Here is a 17357-nt window from a genome sequence, read left to right as displayed (position 1 = left end):
CAAGATCCATACATTGGGCGCAGGTGTGTTGACTAAAATTCAAGAGCCTCATATAATGCCTTTGTTGCTGTTGATTTCGGGTAAGGAGCCCGCTGCTAGTCCATGCATCACAGATGTGTGAATCTGGTCTTAATTAATCTACACCATTAATTGCCTAATATCTTGTACACACTTCTCAGCTCGTAAGGTAGGTATGCGTCTGCAAGAGTAAATTAATCTCCTCTTACTCAATCCCGCACTCAATTTCTGGTATAGGCTATAAAGTGAGCATAAATCACAGTCCACACACCCCAACTACACAAGACGCTGCCACCACTCAAACACACAGGATGAGGAGTCCCTGAAATATACTACTTTCTGACAATCAAAAGGGTAACACTCTCTGTAAGGCTTTAGATTCTTTTGAGCATACAAGGACAAACTTATTATAAGCTTTAATATAAAAAATACAATAAAAAGGTCTAAAATATAAAGAGAAAAACAACATACAAATATCAAGACCAGTTCTAAAATAAAAAAGGAGAAATAACAGAAATACCTACATTTTCCAGTCTAAATTATCTTTTGTTTCCTAGAGGGAAGGAAAAATGAATTATGTAACGCAATCAGCATCAGCCGAGCCCCACATGTGAACACCTTCCTATTGTGTCAACCATCTTTTTATATGCCTTGTCCTCAGCTCATGTTTCCAGGACTACCTAGATTACAATTGGTGGTTTGGGACAGGACCCTGGGCTAAATTAGGGGCAAGAACCTTGCATTTTAAAGTTTGCATCTCCATCCACCACCCTCCACATAGTAACTAGGGAATATCCAGGCTGGTTACAATGGTCATCTGCCCACACTTTGGAGCTTGGCTCACTAGGCTGAAGTGTCATGATTGACACCTCTCAGGATTTGTCTTGGAGACCCCATATGGTTCTGACTTCCTACAATAAGATTAGGCAGAGGTTATGTCCTTTTTGTAGAGACTTAACCAGTTATTTTTCTGATGCTCTAGTTTCCCTTATACCTACTAAAGACTTTTTTCAGCATCTTGCATTCTCCTCTCAGACTGAACTTAGAGGCCAAACAGTCAGCGGTTTGAAGTCTTTTCCACTTGATCTTCCAGACATTAGAACAATGGTTAGACCTGAAAAAATTCTCAGATAGGAAAAATAAATCAATAACGTCTCCAAAAGAGAAAAATAATGGGGTGTTTGTCTTTGCGCTGTGCACTTATATCATTCTAGACAACTCTCCTGATTTAATGGGGTCAGGTCAGGTGAGCGTGAAGGCCACTCCCCGCAGCCACCATACCCAATGACTTGTAGGAAGGTCTCCATGAGGTATCGCTTCATGTCCCCAGCCTTGTGAGTTTTACACATTCTAATCATAGCATGACTTGTAGGAAGGTCTCCATGAGGTATCGCTTCATGTCCCCAGCCTTGTGAGTTTTACACATTCTAATCATAGCATTTCTGTATGCAAGGTGTCGATTCATATTCAATTGATGATGCCCTACAACTTTGTAATTCATTTTTTTTCTCTATCTCGTTCCGTTTTCGAGATAAAAATGCTAACTCCGTTGTTTTCCACCAGGTGGCGCTATAGGTAGTTTCATTGCGTAGCCCATGATTACTTTACTATACTTAGACACCACTTCTATGCCTTTAGCTGCTGTCGTTCTCAAGTTAATGGTACTTTGGACTTAGTTGAGTCAACTCAAAGTATTTGGATAGAATATTTCCTAAGAGGTGAAAATATTGCGATCCATTTTTTTTGGGATTTCCTCTAATATTCCAGCTGATTATTATCATGCTAGCTACTTTATGATGTTTAGAAATTGACAGAAGGGAAAACCGGAGTACATATTAGTAGATAAAACACTTCTAGAAGCAATGGCATTGCTATTGCCAAATATTCAGGGTTGCAGTGAGCAACATTAGCAACTGTATTTGCGATGCCAATACAGTTGGATCCGGAGCAGAACAGACACTTGCAAACACCCTGCCCTAACACTCACTATCTTTAAGGCTATGTACACACATAGCCTTAGGCTGCACACTTTTGTATACTTCTGTACTTTGACGCACCCCAGGGCTTTGGGGTACTCTGTCCCGGGCTGTATATTACGGTGAAAGTTCACTGGGTGGCAGTTGCCCGGTTCCATGACCCAGGGGATCACTTAAAAGGGGTTTTGTAGAAAGGAAAAATAAAAATGTTTTTCGTAACGCCACTTGCGGTATGCAGCTATATGGGGAAAGCTGCCGCTGCACAGTCTCTCACTGCTGGGGCTGGTGGTATAAGGCAGCTTAGGTGTGATGGCTCTCTGCAAGCAGAGCTAGGCCCCAGGGGAGAATGATGTTGGTTGTACTATATTAGTGCAGACATGTAGGAAGAATTCAGACAACACAGGGGTTGTGGATTAACTTGTGCTTTACTCACTGGTTTGGAGTTGCTGCTACCCAGTTTGTGCTGGTCTTTACCAATCCATTATTTCTTTTGTTCCAGTGCCGGCGGTGTGGTGAACAGGTGAGCTTTTCTTCCATGCACCCTGTAGTTTGTAGTAGTTGGTGGGTCCCCATAGCCTGGAGTGTTTTGGGGGTCTCCTCCTATTGTCTCCGTCCTAGCCTGTACGGCAGGCAGCTTGAACCTCTCTTGGGTTGGACCTCTGTCCCCGTTCTCAGGTTCCCTCTCTGCTGCTGTGCCCCGGACATTGATGTCGGTAAGTTCCTTGATGGTCCCCTCACCGGGCAGGTGTTTATCAGGTAAGCCTGAAGAGTCTTCCTGAACTAGGGCCCTGTGCCCCATCAGTGCTCAGTCCTGTGAGTACTGGTATGTACTCTTCCAGCGACTATACTCCCTTTTACTCAGTAGTCATGTCACACTTTCCTGTCAGCAGGTCAACTTCTGACTTCTTTCTCACTACTCAGTCACTAACTGGTTGTCAAGATGTCAGTCATCCATCCTCTTCACTGACTGTAGTGTAGTGTAGTATACCGTACCATACCGTACCGTACCAGCACTGGTCTTCCAGGCATCTGGGGTTGGATGTAGTACCCTGTGGCACCACATCCTTCAAGACATCATCATTCCAGACCAAAACAGTGCAATGATGTCATTGCATTCTGCTCGCTCTTACGTGCAACGACAGAAGTGGTCTTGGTGGCATTAGATGTCAAGGGTTGAAGATTGGATGTGCATAAACTTTATTTTTTGTGCAGCCGCAGCACTCAATGTTACTGTAGGGGACACTATTGGGGCTTTATTATTGGAGGTCATGATACAGAAGATCTAGATTCATCTTTGCTTCATCTATTTTCCAATAAGGGAGGATTTGTAGACTGCTGTGGAGTTTAGCAGTGGCTCCTAAACTTGATGATATCTGTGTTTTTAAAAGTATATTATCTCTAATTGCTAAATAAGTCACATTTTCTGTTCACTTAACTACTTACAAACAGTCCATCTATAGATATATATATAATTGCCTTATTCTGTCTGTCTGTCTGTCTTGCTCCAAAATTGTGTCCTTACGGTGACAAACAGCGGATTGGCCGCTGGGCTCGCCATGGCCCCGCCCCCCACACGGATTGGCAGCTTGCCTCGCCTCAGCTCCGCCCCCTCGCACGGATTGGCCGCTCGCCTCGGCTCCGCCCCCCGCACGGATTGGCCCTGTCCTTACGATGACAAACAGCGGATTGGCCGCTGGGCTTGCCATGGCCCCGCCCCCCGCACGGATTGGATGCTCGGCCTCACGGATTGGCAGCTCGCCTCGGCTCCTCTCCCCCACACGGATTAGCCGCTCGCCCATGCTCCGCCCCCCACACGGAATGGCCTCTCGCCCCGAGGTAAGCGCATCAAGGTCCTGCAGCGGCGGAACACACACACGCACACACATAAGAACAGACACACACACGCACATCAGATCACACTCACTCTCACACACACCTCACACACACACATCAGATCACATCAACACACGCAGCAGCGGAAAACACACACACACACACGCACACACGCACACACGCACACACACACAAGGACAGTCACACACACACATCAGATCACACTCACTCTCACACACACACACATCAGATTGCATCCACACACTCACAACATCCCGTGATATCGCTTGCTTCTCGGCGGCGATCCTGTGCGTGCAGTGACCTTCCAGGACCTGCCGGAGGATCACATGGCCGGAAGCATGTGGTATCTCCGGATGTTGTGATTGTGTGAGCGCGTATGTGCGATATAGTCAGTGTGTGTGTGAGTGTATGCGATCGGATGTGTGTGAGTGTGTTCTGATGTGTGAGTGTGTGAGAGTGTCGGCAGAGGAGCATGGCGTGCAGCACAGCTGCTGGGACCGCCCACCGGTGGGCACAGGGAGAAGTGGGGTGTGTGTGTGCGAGTGTATGCGATCAGATGTGTGCATGTATACTGTCTGATGTGTGACTGTGGAGCACGATGGGGGGTGCACAGCATGGGGGATGCGCAGCATGGGGGATGGAGCACGATGGGGGGTGCGCAGCATGGGGAATGGAGCACGATGGGGGGTGCGCAGCATGGGGGATGGAGCACGATGGGGGGTGCACAGCATGGGGGATGGAGCACGAGGGGGGGTGCGGAGCTTGGGGATTGAGCACGATGGGGGGTGCGCAGCATGGGGGATGGAGCACGATGGGGGGTGCGCAGCATGGGGGATGGAGCATGATGGTGAGTGCGCAGCATGGGGGATGGAGCACGATGGGGAGTGCGCAGCATGGGGGATGGAGCACGAAGGGGAGTGCGCAGCATGGGGGATGGAGCACGATGGGGAGTGCGCAGCATGGGGGATGGAGCACGATGGGGAATGCGCAGCATGGGGGATGGAGCACGATGGGGGGTGCACACCTCCCCCCAAAACACACACACACATCGCCACACACGCACTGCACAACATACCACACACACACTGGGAACCACAAACACTGCCCTACACAGACACCCACACACAGACAACGCCACACACACAACACCCAACACACAAACACCGCGGCACACACAAATATATGCACATACCGCACAACACACACATTGCACAAAACATACCTCCCCCCAAAACACACACACCCCACACAAACCGCCCAACACACACACACACAACGCTACAGACACACAGCGCTCCACAAACAACGCAACACACGCAACACACAAACAACACCGCTCTCACCCCCCGCCACACCCAGAACATGTACAGCCCCTACACAAACACTTGGTAACTACACACAACAACAATATATATATATATATATATATATATATATATATATATATATATATATATATATATATATAACAAAAATCATACATTAACTACACAATACGTAAATTCTAGAATACCCGATGCGTAGAATCGGGCCACCTTCTAGTAGATTATAAACATCTGGGAAGAATGCATTCTACTGTGCAGTAACATTCTAAAATGTGCATTTAAGAACAGGAGAACAACGAGTATACGTGCAAAATGAACAATTTTTATTTCATATGAAAAAAACACAATAGACAATTAAAAACATGATAGATGAAGTCCAGGTTCCTCACAGGGGGGTTTTCAAAGTAAAGGTTTACATTGTTATCCACCGGAACTCCAGGTAATAGCCTGTCCATGTTTGGGAGTCTTTATGAATGGTTTATTTGCACATTTATAGCCTACATATAACTACTATACTCCTGTATTGGACCCTCTAGCTATTTATAGCTATGCATTTATTAGATGGTCCTGGTTAGTCTCTAATCTTTTTGACACCTGTCTTATGCCTTCAATTTGTTGTTATTTTTGCACAGACCAGGGGTCTTGGATTCCCCTGACTGAAATGTTAATGCAATTAATGACACTGTGCTCAATATACCTTTAGGATCCATTTGTACCCTGAGCATTTTTAGATTTCTCTTGGTGTTTTTCTGACAAAATCCCTGTCTGTGTATCAATACTGTCCGTGTAACAATCTTTACATTCCCCCAGATGATTCATTTTGGTGATGTCTCTATCATGTTTTTAATTGTCTATTGTGTTTTTTTCATACGAAATAAAAATTGTTCCTTTTGCACATATACTGGTTGTTCTCCTGTTCTTATATGTTCTTTTGAGTAGTGCTGTCTGAGGTGGTGGTTCATTGTGACCACCTGTCAGCTAAATTGCCTTTGGTTCTAATGTTGAGAATTTTGTACTTAAAATGTGCATTTGCAGGAAGCAGACTGTCAGACATAGCTGGATTACCAATGCAGAAGAGAGAGATGGTTTATTATTGTCTCTGCCTTCCCAATCGCTGTACACACTGTGTATACCAGGGGTCCTCAACTCCAGTCCTCAAAGGCCACCAACAGTGCATGTTTTCAGGGTCTCCTTAGCATTGCACAGGTGATAATTTTATCACCTGCACAGGTGATGATTCCAACACCCATGCAATGCTAAGGAAATCCTGAAAACATGCACTGTTGGTGGCTCTTGAGGATAGAGTTGGGGAACCCTGGTGTGTACAGTATAAGGGTACGCTCACACGGGCATATAAATCGGAAAATCTCACATTGGTCATACACTCTGACCAATGTTAGTCAATGAGGGAGAGCAGTTGGTGAGCTTTTCTCGCATCCAGATTCTGGATGCGAGAAAAGTCGCAACATGCTGCGATTGTATCCTGAAAACGTCCAAGACTCACCAGTACAAGTCAATGGGTGCAAGAAAAAAAAAACGAACACCACACGGACCATCCTATTGACGTCTGTTTTTATGGATACTTTACTATCATGTAGCTCAGAACACTGTAAATGGTCCTTTAAATGACTGTAAATGACTAATAGCTGCCAAGAAAAAAACGGATTGCACATTGGACAGCACACAGAGTGAATGATAAGTGAGAAAAAAAATCATCCTACTGTCCAGGATGAGAATGGGACTTTTTTTTTTTCTTACGTTCGTGTGAGTCCAGCCTCACTGACTGAATTTCCTCCTCTAGACCCAGCAATCATGAGATCTCTAGGTATCATTAGGGAGCAAGAGCTGTTAGGTCCTAGGAGACTCTGTTAACGCTGCTATGTACCAGGTGACTGAATTTGCTCTGTAACTGGGGCTAATATATTAATCCCAGTTACAGGGGAAGTGAGACTAAAAAAAAAAAAGTAGTTAAATGTTGCCCGCACATGTATTTTATGAACTTATAGCAGTCACAATGTGAGATAACTGAAGAAAAAAAGATAAAAAGTGGAAAAAAATAAATAAGAAAAGCTACTGCTAATCCAAACTACTGCCACCTTTGACAAAAAAGAAAAAAAAAAACAAAACATGTCTGATCTATAAAAACAATTCTTACTCAAAGGGGAATAAAATGTTAAATATTTTGATGGTCCTCTGAAATCATGAAAAAAATATTTTGGAGTAACCCCTTAACAGGGATGGCACCCAAACGCCTTTAAAAATAAAAATATATAAATAAATAAAAAATCCACCCACATAGTGTTTCTCTTTTATTCGCATTTTTTTTTTTTTACTTCCACAAGTCACATTAACAACCCAATTGAGAGATTTACCAAATCCTCCTGCATTGTATGAATACAACAGGAAGGCTCTTCGTATCCGCGTGTGTGGCATTCATAAACCTAGTTCATTACCAGATGTTTGTGAAGGGAAAGTACTTCCCACTGAGGCTGTAAAAACCTTTCTAACCTTGCAGTTTACTTTAGTCACTAAATATTTTGGCAAAATAAGGCATTAGGCTTTCAAAAAGCATCTGGTAACAAAGCCTCGCAAAAGCAAAGCTTCATTACATTGTTAATCCAGCCTCCGGCACGGTTTGCCATTTTTATATTTACGGCTATGACTGCTGGAAATAGGATTGTGCACACTCCCAACTGCTCTTCATTACCGACAGAACGCTGCAGATCTACAGTTGTTCTCAATTACAAATTATGGGTCGTGTTCATTCAATTGATTGAATTTCATCCGGTGTCACTTCGTTATGGAGACAAATTGAACTTTTTGTTATTTTGTATATTTATTTAACACACGTAGAGAACAGAACACTAAAAGGATCCACATAACACTAAAATCTGCCAAACCCGCTGATATCGACCAACAGTCTTGTGTGTTTGGAAGCCCCAGCCAAATAACGAAGGATCTCTAGGACATTGGATTGTCAATGGATTGACCACTTTATTCTCCAGGAGAAATGTCGCTGCCTGAGAAGTATCACAACAGCTCTCATATGTTATACAGGAGCGTTCTGCCAAGTCAAGTGTTCATATGTTTGGTGAATTCGGGGAAAGATAGCTATTGGCCAAAATAATCTTCTGTTGATATCTAACTAATCTAGTTTAATAATGGACATAAAATAGTATGATAAAATCAATAATACCTGCATTTAAGTGAAGAAACAATGAATGACATGATCTGTACTTAGGTAGACCAGCTTCTTACTTCACTTGTTAGGCCGCTTTCACATTGCGTTTTTACCTACGTTCACTGGTCCCGTCGGGCATCCATCCAAACCCCCCCTCTCCTCCGCTAAAACAGGTTTCGGATGCATGCGCCGATGTGGTCATTGACTATTATTGAGCAGACTCAGTTAGCGTGTGCTCTGTCTTGCACCATTTTCGGGTGTATATGTTTTCTGCAGGCAGACATGCAGACGTAGTAGACTACGTTCGGGTGTCCACCTGCAGAAAACATATGTGCCCAAAAATGGTGCAAGACAGAGCACACGCTAACAGAGTCTGCTCCATTATAGTCAATGGCCCCGTCAGTGCTTGCGCCCAAAACCCGTTTTGCAGGGGTAAAGTTGGGTTCGGACGCATGCCCGAACGGGACCAGTGAACGTAGGTAAAAATGCAATGTGAAAGTAACCTTACCTATATAGTCAAAAGCAAGATGAAAGGGTTATTTGCATCTTTAGAACTTACCATCAATATAGGACAGGTGATATCTTGCGAATTGGTGGAAGTCGATTACTGGGGCATGAATTAGTACCCATCTCGGGGATAGATGACAACTTACTAATCAGTGAGGGACTAACTTAAACTAAAGATTCAAATTACCAATGTAGTCAAAAGCAAGATTAAAGGGTTAACAGTAAAGCAAGAAGCCGCCAAAAAAAGGACTCTCTATGGGACTACCACGAAGCCCAAAACAGGATTCTCTATGGAACTGCCAAGCACAGAGCTAGGCTTTTCTACTCATCACTAGCATAAAGAATCAATGGAGCCTTGGTGCAAATGCTCAGCCATTACTTCATGAAGACAGGATCAGTGAGGACCCCAGTGGTAGGACTCCCACCGATCAGCAACTTACCCCAAATCCTATGGATACGGTAGGTGATAGCTTCCAAAAATGGTAATTACCTTGTAGCATTTTTCTATTTTCAGGAATATCTGGTCCCACTTCCTGCCGATCAGAAGTGGTGCACTTCTGAAGAATGATAGTTTAGCCATATGGTATAGTCTCGCTACTGGTCTCAACTGTGCATTCCCAGATGCGGATAGCGGAGGCAACTGCAACATAAGAGGAGCCAGCTCTTTGCCTTGGAAACCGGACATCTATTCTTGACTGCAAAGGTGGCTGGTATTCTAGGCAACTTGTAGTAAACTATGAAATAAAGAATCCCTCCATTATTGAAAGTGGAGAGGAGTTTCGGTAAATTGGAAAGTTGTATTTTGCGTTATTTACAAGCACTTTGTAATTGTACCTATTTAATAACATAAGACAAAGGGAATCTATCACCAGGTCTTTGACACCTAATCTAAAAGCAGCATAATGTAGGGGCAGAGATCCTGATTCCAGAGATGTGTCACTTACTGAGCTGTTTAGTGTAATTTTGATAAAATCATTGTTTACTCAGTAGTAGATTATCATTAGAGGACTACTTGGCGTGTTGCAGGTAGTCCAGCATATTCAGCTCTGTATAACTGCTAGATCTGCAGCAGAGAAAACACTGATTTCATCAAAATGACAGCAAACAGCTCAGTAAGTTACACATCGCTGCAATCAGGGTCTCTGTCGCTACATTACGCTGCTCTCAGATGGGGAGCAAAAACCTGGTGACAGATTCCTTTTAATTTGTAGAAGTTGCAATTTTAGACAAGTTTACCGTCTATATTGCAGCACAGGTACATTCTCCTTAGAAATATATAATTGTACAGTAGTAGGTGATATGGATAAGGAAGATTTTAGCAGGGTTGTCTGGGATTAAAAAATTGATGACCAATTAAAGAGGAGTCACTACAAAAATTTTAATAACGGTAGCTCAATATCTGCCAGTAAATCCTATAAAAAAAAAAAAAAAAAAAGCAAGAAATGTCTTGGAAAAAGAAAAAAAAAAGTCAATTTTTACCTCACTTACTACAGATCAAACTTTTAATATCCAGAGTTTTATGAACTGCAATACCTCAGGGTCAGTTATTTAATGGAATGTACTCTCTGCAGCTTACAATATGTGGGATGCACAGTGGGACTCAAAAGAAGAAACATTTCTGACACGGCAAACACAACCATAATAAATCGATCAGCAGTCTCCAAATATTTTTCAAGCCACTATAATTGGGATATTTCTTCCTTGAAGTTTTGTGGCATAGAGAAAGTAAAAAAAAAAAACAAAAAGAGGAGGGGACTTTAATAGAACAATCCTAAACAGGGAGTCATATTGGACTTTTAAATTAAACACAAGACCCCCGGCAGGTTCAAATACGAGGCATGATTTGATATTACAATATTCATAACCAGTAGGTGATTATTAATAGTGACCCGGATTGTAAAAGGCCAGATCCGCCCGGTTTCAAACTTACCTGAGTGTTGATCCGGATCCAGCAGTCGAGAAATAAATATAAAAAAAAAAAAAAAAAAAAAGGAAAAATTAAAGAAAACAAGAAAGAAGCAAGCACTTCATACTTACCAAGGCTCCGGCTGAGTTGTACGCTGCTCCCACGGCCTCTCCTTCACTTCCTGTGCCGGTCATTATTGCTCATACATATGCACTGCTTTCCTGGCCCACCAGCTGTCCTGGTGTCTATGATTGGTAGCAGTCAGACGTGCCCCAGACTGTGTAATAGCGTCTGAATGCAACCAATCACAGGCAGTCTGTAGGTCAGTATTGTGGTATAAAAATAAACAATTGGCGTAGGGTCCCCCAGTGTTATGATACCCAGCACAGATAAAGCATACGGCTACAGACTGCAGCCCCGAGCCGTTAACTTATCTTGGCTGTGTGACAAACTAAGAGGAACTGCATGTGGCTTTTTTTCTTAAAATATTTAAATAAATTTTAAAAAAACCAAGACATTTGGTCCCCAGTTTTCATACCTAGCCAAGATAAAGCCCTATAGCTGGGGTCTGGTGTTCTCAGGCTGGGGAGACCCATGCTTATTGGGCTGCTCTCCAGCCTAAAAATAGCAGCCTGCAGCTGCCCATGATTCTTGTATCCATTAGCTCTACCTGGCTCTTCTTAATTGCTCTGGTGTGGGGACAATCGGGGTAATGAGGGGTTAAAATAACACTAAGCCCTAGATTAGTAATGGCAGGAGTCTGAGACCCCACCCATCACTAATCTGTAACTTAAAGTAAATAAACACAAACACTGAAAAAAAATCCTTTAATTGGAATAAAATACAAAAAACACACTCTTTCATCCCTTTATTAACAAAAAAAGCCACCCCTGTGGGACCGACGTAATCCACACGAGGTCCCATAACGATTCATCTCTGCTGCATCTGAAATTACAGCGCGCGATCATGGAACAGTCCGCACGCTGTAACTGCAGGTAGAGAATGAATGAGCCTCACGATCAGCAGTGACATCACTTAGGTTAGCTGCGGACACAGCAGAAAGGTTCCCACAGTCAACCACCTGTGACCGCGGGTCACGGTCCCACAGGTCCCGGTTATCAGCGAGTTTGCTCATCACTAATTATTAAAAGACATAGGTCACCCTTTTGTGTTTTGTTTTTAGTCAATACAGGCATACAGGTAGCATAAATGTGAAATTAGTATGCCTCCTGGATGATGGGCAAGTGCTACCTCGAAGATAAGCTTGTCTCCGGTCTTCATTATACAGGATTCCTCCTCCCCTTCTCTTTCCCGGTGTCCCTGTGACGTCAGGCGTGTGGCCGGAAATCCTGCGCATAATGCCTGCTGTCCCTCCCTGCACTGTTCTGCCCTCTCTGAGGGCACAGGCTTCCATTTTGATGTGCGCAACAATGTGCGTAGTCACTACTGCTTCACACTGCAGGGGAAAGACGGCAGCCAGAATGCGCAGGTGCGGGATTTCTGGCCACACACCTGACATCACAGGGACTCTGAAGAGAAGGGGAGGAAGAATTCTGTATAATGAAGACCAGAGGCAGGCTTATCTTCCGGGCAGTGCACGCCCCATAGCCTGGAAGATATAAAATATGACTTTGGCCAAACGACTCCTCATCCAAGAGGTATACAGGTATGGCTTATTTCACCTTTATGCCAATACTAGCTGTAGTACCCGGGCATGGCTCGGGATAGTAACTGTCTCTCTCCCAGTCTCTGTGTGTCACTGTCTGTCTCTTTCCTTGTCTGTCTGTGTCCATGTCTCTGTCTGTCTCTATCTCGCTGTCTGTATTTGTATCTATGTCTGTCTCTTTCCAGGGCTGTCTCTTTCCAGTGCTGTCTCTGTCTCTTTCCCAGTCTGTCTCTGTCTGTCTATCTTTTTCTGTCTCTTTCCCTCTATCCGTCTCCCCACCAACATCATATTACCTAACACATACGCTTCTTATACTAACAGTTTATTTTGTTCCTATAGCAACCACTGACAGTGGAGCCTGCAGCTCCCACCTCCATTCAGTTTAATGGAGGCACGGTTTTGGAGAGTAACTGTAAAGCGCAGGGTTAAATTTTCCCGTCAAAACAGTCTATGGTGATCACTGAGTCACATGAGGCGTCTGTGCAAAATTTTGTGATTGTAAATGCGATGGTGCGGATTCCTTTAACTTACACATACACTCACCTTTATATATTAGATTAATAACTAAAAAAAAATGCAAAAGTGTGACAGATTCTCTTTCAGGCCAGATCACAGAATCCCCATTTCCACTAACGTATCAGAACATATAGATACATAAGAGATAACAAACAATATTTTTTTTTCTCTGATTTTCTGACATATTAGGTGCAACTATGAATTCCACAGCTTTAGATTATGAGTCTATATATTAAAAGTTTTATTGAACAGGCTATTGTAATGGTTTCCCATGAGGTGCCCCCTACGGGCAGTGCATGAAGCCTGAGTTTGCATACCCACTTTACAATCAATTTTCACATGTCTCAAGTAGTGCTTTCACCATAAAGACTTTCCAGCTTATAATCCACAATGTCAGATGTGAGCAATTCACACACAACCATGAATAAGACTTCACTGAAATGCATTGCATTTTTAATGTTTTTTTTCTGTTATCCGATCGTCATGCTACTATATTGATTTTTAATGGTAAAATAAAATTAATGTTTTTATTGGAAGAAACAGGAGCACTTTTTCCCCATCGCTGGAGTTTCTCTGTGGATTACAAAAAGGACCCCAAAACATTTATTATGTTTTCATAAAGCTGCGTGAGACAATGCCAAGGGTACGTAAAACGAAGAGTAAAAAGGGGGAACCTATGAGAAATCTAAGGTGTTACACATTCTGGTTAGTTTCATAGGTATTTCTTTACTCTTTGTTTCCATAAGTGTTCCTCTGTGGTTTTGCTGCCTTCAGTCTGAATCTAAAATGTGCACATTCCAACAAGAATATAAAAAACCATTGCATGAACAGATGAGTCCAAACTTTGGTAGGTACTGTATGGGGCAGAACACAGCAGCCTTGTATATTGTTTAGTGGTCACTGTGGAATACTAACCTTTACCTTCCATTCACTTCAATTTGCTATTCCACATCTCCAGTATTCATCTCCTGTACATTCCTATGTATTTAAGTGGATTTTGCTGCTATTCTTTGAATACCATCAGTTTTTTGCACTCTCCTTCACTCTATATTGGCCCATTTTTATTCCTAGGTGGTCTGTCTCAAGAAGGGCCTTTACCATACTAAGAGTTACACATCTTGGATTATTTATTTATAATAAATTTATTATTTTTTATTAGAGATTATATATATATATTATATATATATATATATATATACAAATAAATAAATCTCAAAATATATTCTACACCCATCGCAAAATATATTTATTAACTATTTACAAATTTAGGTTTTTTTAAAATTTCCTACACGGCTTTTGCTCAGGAAGAGGAAGAGATCGATGAGAAAGTGTAGAGAAGAAGATCCTCAGACACGTAGCCATGAAGAGATCTCATCCATAGAAGTCAGATTCGGGTAATTTTTTAAATCTAACATATAACGTTTTAACTTTACTATGATGAAGAAAAGTAATTTGATACAAGCTGCAATTTGACTCTTAAAAGCTTGTTCCAGGATGATATATCTGTTGTATATTACCCGTGTTCTGTGACATCACTGTGTGTAGTATCCCTGTACTGTGACATCACTGTGTATATTACCCCTGTGCTGTGACATCGCTGTGTGTATTATCCCTGTGCTGTGACATCGCTGTGTGTATTATCCCTGTGCTGTGACATCGCTGTGTGTATTATCCCTGTGCTGTGACATCGCTGTGTGTATTATCCCTGTGCTGTGACATCGCTGTGTGTATTATCCCTGTGCTGTGACATCGCTGTGTGTATTACCCCTGTGCTGTGACATCGCTGTGTGTATTACCCCTGTGCTGTGACATCGCTGTGTGTATTACCCCTGTGCTGTGACATCGCTGTGTGTATTACCCCTGTGCTGTGACATCGCTGTGTGTATTACCCCTGTACTGTGACATCGCTGTGTGTATTACCCCTGTACTGTGACATCGCTGTGTGTATTATCCCTGTACTGTGACATCGCTGTGTGTATTATCCCTGTACTGTGACATCGCTGTGTGTATTATCCCTGTACTGTGGCATCGCTGTGTGTATTATCCCTGTACTGTGGCATCGCTGTGTGTATTATCTCTGTACTGTGACATCGCTGTGTGTATTATCCCTGTACTGTGACATCGCTGTGTGTATTATCCCTGTACTGTGACATCGCTGTGTGTATTATCCCTGTACTGTGACATCGCTGTGTGTATTATCCCTGTACTGTGACATCGCTGTGTGTATTATCCCTGTACTGTGACATCGCTGTGTGTATTATCCCTGTACTGTGACATCGCTGTGTGTATTATCCCTGTACTGTGACATCGCTGTGTGTATTATCCCTGTACTGTGACATCGCTGTGTGTATTATCCCTGTACTGTGACATCGCTGTGTGTATTATCCCTGTACTGTGACATCGCTGTGTGTATTATCCCTGTACTGTGACATCGCTGTGTGTATTATCCCTGTACTGTGACATCCCTGTGTCTATTATCCCTGTACTGTGACATCGCTGTGTGTATTATCCCTGTACTGTGACATCGCTGTGTGTATTATCCCTGTACTGTGACATCGCTGTGTGTATTATCCCTGTACTGTGACATCACTGTGTGTATTATCCCTGTACTGTGACATCACTGTGTGTATTATCCCTTGTACTGTGACATCACTGTGTGTATTATCCCTTGTACTGTGACATTACTGTGTATTATCCCTGTACTGTGACATCACTGTGTGTATTATCCCTTGTACTGTGACATCACTGTGTGTATTATCCCTGTACTGTGACATCACTGTGTGTATTATCCCTGTACTGTGACATCACTGTGTGTATTATCCCTGTACTGTGACATCACTGTGTGTATTATCCCTTGTACTGTGACCTCACTGTGTGTATTATCCCTTGTACTGTGACCTCACTGTGTGTATTATCCCTTGTACTGTGACCTCACTGTGTGTATTATCCCTTGTACTGTGACCTCACTGTGTGTATTATCCCTTGTACTGTGACCTCACTGTGTGTATTATCCCTTGTACTGTGACATCACTGTCTGTATTATCCCTTGTACTGTGACCTCACTGTGTGTATTATCCCTTGTACTGTGACATCACTGTCTGTATTATCCCTGTACTGTGACATCGCTGTGTTTAAATAAGAGTATCCTTTCAGAAGCATTTTCTAAATGCTCTGTGTAGACCCTAAATACAAACCCCCAGTAGTTTAGAAAAGCTTCACAAGAAGCTTCATTATAATAAATAATAATAATAATAATTATTATATATAAAAAAAATAAATGAAATTCAAACAAAAAATAACCTTAAAACTAAATGTGGAGTTTTTATTTACACTACATTCAGTGCACATTTTTTTGTGCTTTCACCTTGAAATGTTTGTTGCCCGGGCTCCAGGATCCGCACTTCTCAGACTATATGGACATGGATCTATTAAACAATTAAGCTTACATTCTTAAGCATAACAATTATTTATTATTCACAAAAAAATAAATCCAAATACATAGTACTCTAACATACTGTACATACACATCTACAATTCACATGAACATTACACCTAACCATACACTTGTAAACTTGAATTATAGTCTAAAAACCACCCCAAAACAATCAGTTTCCGGAAACGTTAATTCGCTGCCTCGCACAATCAGTGAGACTTTGACATTTGCATCTTTACAAAGGAAAAAAATTCTTCACCAAGGCATAATACATACTTTATCAACATTCTATTATTTTTTCTATGACTTCTGCTAACATTTGAAAATTACGGTACTTAATTAAATTGTATGTAAACCTTTGTTCTTTATGTTCTGACCACCTGGAATGGGCAGTGAAGGTCCATAGGCAACAATACCATGTCAGGCGGGTGTTGTGCACAGGTCTAACACTGATGGGGAGATCACATGGGGAAAAAGTGAAGGCACACTTTAAGTCAATAATTTGTACTGTAAATTTCCCCAAAATTCAACTAACTGTTGAACAATCCCGTTAAGCAGTTACAGGAAGAACAGAATTTCTTTTTTTTTCTCCCTGCACTACCATTTAGGCTGCTTTAACACATCCGGTTTTTCCTGAGCGGCACAATACAGCGATCTGCAGAAAAAACGCAACCGTTTTTTTTTTTTTTTGCCACCGTTTGCGTTTTTTTCCCGCATAGACTTGCATTAGTGCCGTATTGTGTCGCATGGCCTTGCGTTGCGTCAGATTTTTGCCGGATGCGGCATATTTAGCCCATGCTGCGGCGACGTTGCCTGACATGTTTTTTTGTGCGGCGAAAAAAAACGCATCGCGGCGGATACGGCACGATTTACAATGCAAGCCTATGGAAGCCGGATGCGGCGTCCTGCGGCAAACACCGCATCCGGCCGCCGGATGCGTTTTTTTGCACTGCGCATGCTCAGTATCAAGCCGCA

Source organism: Anomaloglossus baeobatrachus, chromosome 5, assembly GCF_048569485.1.
Source record: "Anomaloglossus baeobatrachus isolate aAnoBae1 chromosome 5, aAnoBae1.hap1, whole genome shotgun sequence".
NCBI classification, from domain to species: Eukaryota; Metazoa; Chordata; class Amphibia; order Anura; family Aromobatidae; genus Anomaloglossus; species Anomaloglossus baeobatrachus.
This window is presented reverse-complemented; position numbering follows the sequence as displayed.